Source organism: Solanum verrucosum, unplaced genomic scaffold (assembly GCF_900185275.1).
Source record: "Solanum verrucosum unplaced genomic scaffold, falcon-dt-bn FXZP01000261.1, whole genome shotgun sequence".
NCBI lineage: Eukaryota > Viridiplantae > Streptophyta > Magnoliopsida > Solanales > Solanaceae > Solanum > Solanum verrucosum.
This window is the reverse complement of record NW_026019969.1, coordinates 6,511,731-6,519,721: the sequence shown is the minus strand read 5'-3', so window position 1 is coordinate 6,519,721 and position 7,991 is coordinate 6,511,731. Positions and strand designations below refer to the sequence as shown.

The following is a 7,991-nucleotide window of genomic DNA, read 5'->3' as shown; positions in this document are numbered from 1 at the left end:
AATCATAAAAAAATCAAACATTTTCAATTAAATTAAACAAAAATAAAGCAAAATTAAAGAAAAGATCCATAATTCAATCATTTAGAATCGCAGTATCTAAATCACAAATTTAAAAATTATCGTTATATTTTCTTGTTAAATTATGTGTCTCAATCAAACACTCCATAAAGGAAAAAAAGTAAGTTATTCTTTCGACTCGCTAGGGTGATGCGGTGAGATAAACGCGTGAGAATTTATGGTGGGTACGTCAGAGAAATAAAGTGCCATCGCTGTCTCTTGTTTTCAGTAAAGCGCGTGAGAATTTAATGGAGACGCAAGCTTTTGTACTTTAGTTCCAAGTACCCAACAAATTCCTAAAGGACAGCATATACATATAATGACTACATTTCCAAACTTTTAATTCACGTTTTCAAAATTAGATATTCAATAATTTATATTTATATTTCTATAATAGAACTAATTGTCTTTCATTTAAACACTCCATTAAGTAGAGCAAGTCAATAACAATAACATGCTCAATATTATGTCATAACTAAAATATTGAAATTTAAAGAGAAAAAAAATAATATGTACGCAATCTTATGAAGAAAAAAAAATAATTCGATAGAGTTGAATTGTGAAAAAATAATTAGAGTAAGAAAATGCACTATTTAGATTTCCGAGCCTATAATACAAATGAATATGGATCTACTCGCTGATTTAAAAGCCAAGAGTTTAAGGCGAGATGTTCTACTTAATATAGGACAATGCACAAGTAATGGGACAATAACAATAATATGTATATCAATATTCAGTGCAGTCTTATAAGTAGAGTATGCGAAAGAGGGATGATGTACGCATATTTTACTCCTACCTTATGAGATAAAGAGATTGATTTCAGTGCAGTCTTATAAGTAGAGTATGCGAAAGAGGGATGATGTACGCATATTTTACTCCTACCTTATGAGATAAAGAGATTGATTTCAATAGATCCACCCTCAAATCTCAATTCAAGAAAAGCATTTTTAAAAATAGATTTGACAAACACACGAGTAAAAGTTATGGTAAACAAAAATATTGTAGGAAAGAAAAGTACAAACAACAAAAATAATAAAATACTAATAATAGAATAATAATAATAATGATATTATGCAAGTGGTAAGTACACCACATACAAAATATCACTAGCGGCAATAGCTTAATTGCCGCTAAATTTGTATTTTTAGCGGTAATTAGCACTCTTTGTATATGTCTCTAAAGCCTTTACTAACATTGATTCTAATGACACTTAACTAATGCCAGTAAAAACTTTAGCACTTTTTATTAATGTCTATATTTATTGTTGCTAAAAGTAATTTTTGTTATAGTGGTATAAGATGGAGTAGATAAGGTGTTCTAAGCTATAATAATCATGCTCTCTCAAAGAAAATAAATAAATTACTTAACTATCTACTAATCTTCTATCCTAATCTTGGGACATAAGCTAGATTATAAATCTTTAATTTTGTATCTTACATAAATTAGAAAAAATGCAATAATAATATTTAAAAAGTGTAAAAAGTATAAAAGTTTTATATCATCAGGATTATTTGGTTATTACCCCTGAAGAAAAATTGAACTCTTAAAAGTTTGCTAAGTATTAGAGGTTTAAGTAGTCCATCAATTATTTGATGTTCGATACAAAAAATTATGACTATATAGTAAGTGAAAACATAATCATAAAAAATTATAATGAAATGATAAGTGTTTCTTCATTTTTAACCACATATTTCGAGTTCGAAAATTAGGTATATAAAGTCGTACTAAGATAGCACAGCAACGTTGAAAAAAAATGAAAATTCAATTAGGGCAAGGGCCTACCATATCGCCGTGCTTTATAACAGTGTTGTGATTAAAGCCCAATAATTTAGGGAGTTTTATGGCTTTTGCATTTTCATCATCTTACGTATCCATAAAGGTAAAGTCCATATTCATTTTACAAATTTTGGGTAGTGAATTATACACAATTGAAGAGTCCACTTCCTATTCAAACAATGTGTAAAATATGATAAAGAAAATTTCATAAATAACAAAGATAATAAATGTAATAACGCTTTATAATTAAAGTTTTGATAATTGCGCTCCATAGCTATAGTTTCGTTTGCTATAGAGGTTGTGGTTTGTATATTTCGCTTGCAAATATACAAACACAATAAGTATATACAAATGGAAGTTGCATTTTGTATACTTCACTTGTCCATTTGTATATTTCGCTTGTGAATATACAAACATGATAAGTATATACAAATTATGTGTTTATACATTTAGAAAAAATTTAGAACCACATTTGTATATTTCGCTTGCCAATATACAAACACGGTAATTTATTATGATTTTTTCATAAATCGTATACAAATAGCTACGGTGAGTATATACAAATTCTGGAGTTATACAAATAGGAACCGAATTTATACGAATTCTAGAATTATACAATCAGAAGCCGAATTATACAAATTCTGAATTTATACAATTAGAAAACTAAAAAAATAAAATTTCACAAAACTATAACCACAAATTAAAAATAATCAAAACTATAACTATATTACATTATATAAATATTTGTCATTTCGCCTAATTTTCTCAAATATAATAGGGCAAATTTATAAGGTATTCAAAAGGGGATGCCAATTATTTTTGTCAATTATATCTGTCAATTTCTTAAACCAATATGGGACATTATTGGGAATCAATGTCATCCAACTTGGACATATATATGCATCACATCATTTATTAGTTCCTTTTAATTTAAAGTATGGAAAACTTTTTACTTGCACTATAATAATAATAATAATAATCAATTTTCATTTGTAAATTCAAAATGAAGAATCAAAGGTAACTGCGAATACTCTCAATGAAATAAACATACGTAACATAACATTTTTTTCCAAAATATTATTTTCTTATACTCAAATTATAAAGAACTATGTTTGTCGATTTTTTTAACTATGTCTTATCATTATTAAGACTTTAATTTACTGTAGAATTAGATAAAGATTGACGCAAACAAGAAGTAGCAACTAAATACGTACGCCAACGTAGAAAAAAAGAAAGAAAGAAAGAAAGATGGCAACTATCACGTCAATTATATATTTTTCATAACTGGTGGATAAGATTTCAAAGCAATTTTCATCTTACACTTAATGTTTTTTTTTTCTTTTGAAAAGAATAAAATTCATATGTTCATAATAAAATAACATAGCAAAATAAAATTGTAAATTGGATCATTTGATTCCTCCAGAAAATTAGGTTGACGATTCTTTAGGAGACAGACCTCACAATATTTTTTAAGATTCCAATTTGGAAGAAGGACTCCAAGAACAAACTTTTAATTTTTTTTTCTTATCAACGTTCTTACGTGTACGAATTAAAGTATTTTGAGAAATTGAAAATTAACGTTCATTCAATTAAAGTAAATTTTCAATATGCTATTATATATGTGTTTCTTCAGATAAAATTGAAATGGTACTAGCATGGTACCTATGCAAAGATGACACACACTCAAAAAAAAAAAAAGTTAAAAAAATATGCTACTATGTAACATTATTATAGTTCAGGGCTTAATTAGAAAACAAAATGTCTGTCTTGACTCTTGAGAAAGAGGATATAAACAGATACTTTTGTGGTTTTATAAAATTTATGCCTTGCTACTAAGATAAAGGGTTTATGAGTTGAAATTGAAATGACATATTTGTGGATTCAGTCCTAAAGTCTAGTTTGATAATGTAGGATAGATTTAATAATACAACATTAGCTAAATTGGTTTTGACTAGTTGTCATCATTTGAAATCTTAATAAACATTTTTCTTAGAAAAGTGATGGTGGAATTGTAATCCGATCGATCTGTTCAAATTTGGATTGATTTATTGATCTGCTCATATATTAACTTGGCGCAACCCATTTCAGTCCATCAAAATTTGATTTGTTATCTAGTTCAAATTAATGCATGAGAAATTTTATCAAAATATTTTTGAAATATATTTTTATTGATATGTTTTATATAATTATAATTAAATAATATTATTAGATACTAAAAGATTATAAAAAAACAAATAAAATGATTAAAACTTAGTAAGAATTGGGCGGATTGAGTTTTAACCCATTTTAATCCAAGTAGTTTTTGGGCAAGCTTAGTAATAACATGTCACTTTATTAACTCAACTCATTTTAATCCGCAAATATTTAATCCAACCCGCCCATTTGCCAGACTAATTCAGTCACATCACAACAGAACTTACGAAAATGAGAGGATATTAAACATCGAACATGGAATTATCATTCATTTGTTAAAAAGTAAAGTTTCTTTTCAAATTATATTGTTTGATTTAGATTTTGTGTGATATTTCTACATAGTATAAATATAAAATGATTGAATGATAAAGTCACATTATGGAATAGGAGTTTAGGATTTAGACTATTCAAAATAGGCGTTTATATAAATTTATCGCTCTAGTGTGGCCTTTCATCTCAATTTGAAGGTGACAATCAATTTTGAGGTGATAAGAAAATGACATCTTTGGTGGTTTTCCTATTTTTGTTTCCTAATATTTAATAAAAAATATCAATCATCTTTGGCCCCAAGAAATAAGAAGGACCACATCATTCTACAAAAGTGGAGATGTGAAAGGAATTTACTATAGTCGTCAGGTGAGGTAGAAGTAGATCAAATAAGTATTAAGGAGAAGTGATTCAATATGACAGGACATATATGCAATTTATTACTTATTGAGGATATGTTCCGATATAGGTTGAGTATTAGGGTAGAATGTTAGTAGGTACTAGATAGTCAAACGTGGTCTAGTTTCCTCATCAATATTATTTTTCTTACTCTCCTACTATCTTATTCTTTGATTTTATATGTCTTCTTGACTTTAGTTATCATATTTTTTTTTTATTGCTATTGTTCTCTTCTCCATAGTTTTAGTATGGATTCTTCACTTCTATATTTATTATACATACTTGATTATTGATATACTTTACTTGATCCGAGGGTCTATTAGAAATAACTTTTCTACCTATTCAAGATAGGAGTAAGATTACGTGCGCACTAATCTCCCTTCCTTAAAATGACTAGCGGATATAAGTATTTTTTAATCGAGTAGCCGAATTTGTAACCAATCCTTATTTTTGTTGAGAACAGATATAACCCGGTGAATCGGACCAGTCGATGGGAATTTAAAAGCAGCCCAATGGACTTGAAATCTACGAGAAGAATAAGCCCATAGAGGAAATTAGAAGCATATTAATCAAAATGTAGTTAATTCCACAAATAACATAAAAACTACAAAATTCTTGTCAGTCAATTCCCCAAATAACTAATCCATGCACAATATTCATATATAATGAGTCCCTTCGAGGACATCCGATAAAATTGGAACGATACAGAGAAGATTAGCATGGCCCCTGCGCAAGAATGACACGCACAAATCGAGAAATGGTCCAAATATATATAGTGAAGAGACATCACCAAAATAGGTAAGTAGTGGTTAGATCGACTTTGTTGTACGGCGTAAAATATTGATCAATCAAAAATTTCTATGTTCAAAAGATACGTGTTTGGAAAAATGAGGATGTTGAGATAGATCAGTAGGCATACTCAGAGAAATAAGATTAGAGATAAGGTAAACTAGGATAAGGTAAAAATAACCTCCCTGTCCAAATATTTAACTACTATTAAATGTAAGTTAAAATTAAAATAAAACATCAATATATTTGACACGTACAATACAATTAGTACTTTAAGGAAAATGACAAACAAAATAAGGCAAACCAAATTATTATTATTATATAGAGGCCGAAAGCTAAAAGGTCGGACAAACTTCTGACTGATCCCGTTGGATACACTAAGTTGTCCTTACTGAATTAATTATTGCTATGCACATTGCACAGTTATCTCATTCTTATGAAAATCTGAAAACATCCATCTTTGGGACCCCTTGCATATAATGTGTTTTTATGTTACAGCATGTAGCACAGTGGGAGCATTTCAAGATATACAATAACATATTCCGTTATAACAAAATATGGAGAGAATTAGAAACAAATTAAGGAATAATAGGAAATGGATTATTTTCTGCAACTGATTATGGATTAGATTAGGGAAAATTTTCAAAACAATAATATTTTAGTATTTAATAGGATCCTCTAGCTAGACTTTCAATATTTATTGAAAATAGCTATATATTGGTTTGCTATGGGACTGATTTATGTATCTTGCTTTTGGTTTAACTTAATAGAATACAACTATGAAACAACAATGTTTTTACTTTTAAATAAGGTAAATAGTGCTGAAAATATATCATTGCTTACGTTACAGATCAGAAGACAAAAATAGGTGACAAAACTTCTCTCGTCTTCCTCATCCTCCATTAGCGACTTTCAATTCTCCATTGATGATCCTCCTTGTTCGTAGAAGGTAAGACGATTGAACAGGTTTTTTCAGATAAAAAGGAGATCGATATCAATGAAGAAGATTCTCTTTTTTTCTCAAACTCAATTAGCGATTGATAATTGTCCTTGAATTGAGTTCGTCATCGATAATCATCCTTCTTCCTCAAATTCAATTCAATTCATAAGTTTTTTTTTTCTAGATTTTTAGAGATCGACATCGGTGAAGTTTTTATTGAACAAAAAAATTGAAGCAGTGGGTGATAATCGACCGAAAAACTCATAGAGTAATTGTATTAATCGACGGAACTGTATTCATAATAATTTGATGTTCATGAAGTTATTTTTATTCATAGAGTAATTATATTTTATTAAGAATATTGTAATTATTTATTAGTTTGTCTTCATTCCAATACGTATGCCAACTGGATTTGAGTATTTATATATTTTTTTTCAGAATGTCAATTCAGATATGAAAAGGATTAACTGAATGAATCGAAATTACGAATACAAAACTGTTTATTTAGGATTTGAACTGTATATTGAAATTTGTATTCTATTGAATTTGTGTATTTGTTTTTGTATTCAATTGACATCCAATTTTTGTATTCAGTTGGCATTCCAATACATATGGAAACTAGAATGAATACAAATACAAATACCATACATATTGGAATGTAATGTATTCATTCTAGTTTTCATGTTGTATTTGTATAATGAAACTTGTATTTTTTTATGAGTTTGTATTTATTTCAATAGGTATGCCAAATGGATCTTTAGTTATTTAAGAAGCATATTTGTATCAATGTATTTTTTTTTTTATTCAGAACCCTAGATACTTTCTTAAATCATATTCATTCCAATATGTATACTATTTGTATTTGTATTCCATTAGTTAATTTTGGCCAATCATGGACCCTAGTTGAGGAAAAAAAAGAAATTAGATTAGGATACATATTATTTGCTATATAAATAACATTTTGTCTTATTTAATAATTATTTTAAACTATAGTTGTTTTAAATAAATATGTTAGGGATTTTGATTAGTTAGCTAATTTTTTCATAAGATTATTATAACGTAATTTTCACATATAGTCACTCAAAAAGTAGCTTGATTATGCTCCGTAGCTATAGTTTGCTAATTATGATTCGTAGTTACGTGTTATATGGAGGAGAGTGGCGAGCGAGATTGGGAGAGAGAGGAGAGAGGCGAGCGAGAGAGGACAGAGAGTGGAGAGAGATGAATTGTATATGTATATCTGTCAAAATAATTGTATATATGTAACTATTATACATATGTATTTGTAAATCTGACCAGCAAAATTGAGAGATAGAGGAGAGAGACGAGCGAGATTGGGAGAGGGAGGAGAGAGGCAAGTGAGAGAGACAAACTATATGTGTATATCGGTTAGATAATTATATATATGTAACTACTATGTATATGTATCAATTATTGTATTTGTATATCTGTATACAATTTGAATTCGTATACAATTGAATATAGTTAAAACATTTGTATTTGTATATCCAATCTCTCTCTCATTTTATACAAACACAATAACACATTGAGTTTTGTATATTTGTGCTAG

General features: G+C 28.2%; 1 non-coding gene across 1 annotated transcript; it reads left to right on the top strand.

Moving 5' to 3' along the window:
• The first annotated feature begins 5,361 nt into the window (after window positions 1-5,361).
• Window positions 5,362-5,464, top strand: LOC125816927 (U6 spliceosomal RNA). The gene has a single exon (XR_007442250.1). It is a non-coding gene; the product is annotated as a U6 spliceosomal RNA (small nuclear RNA).
• Window positions 5,465-7,991: the final 2,527 nt, after the last annotated feature.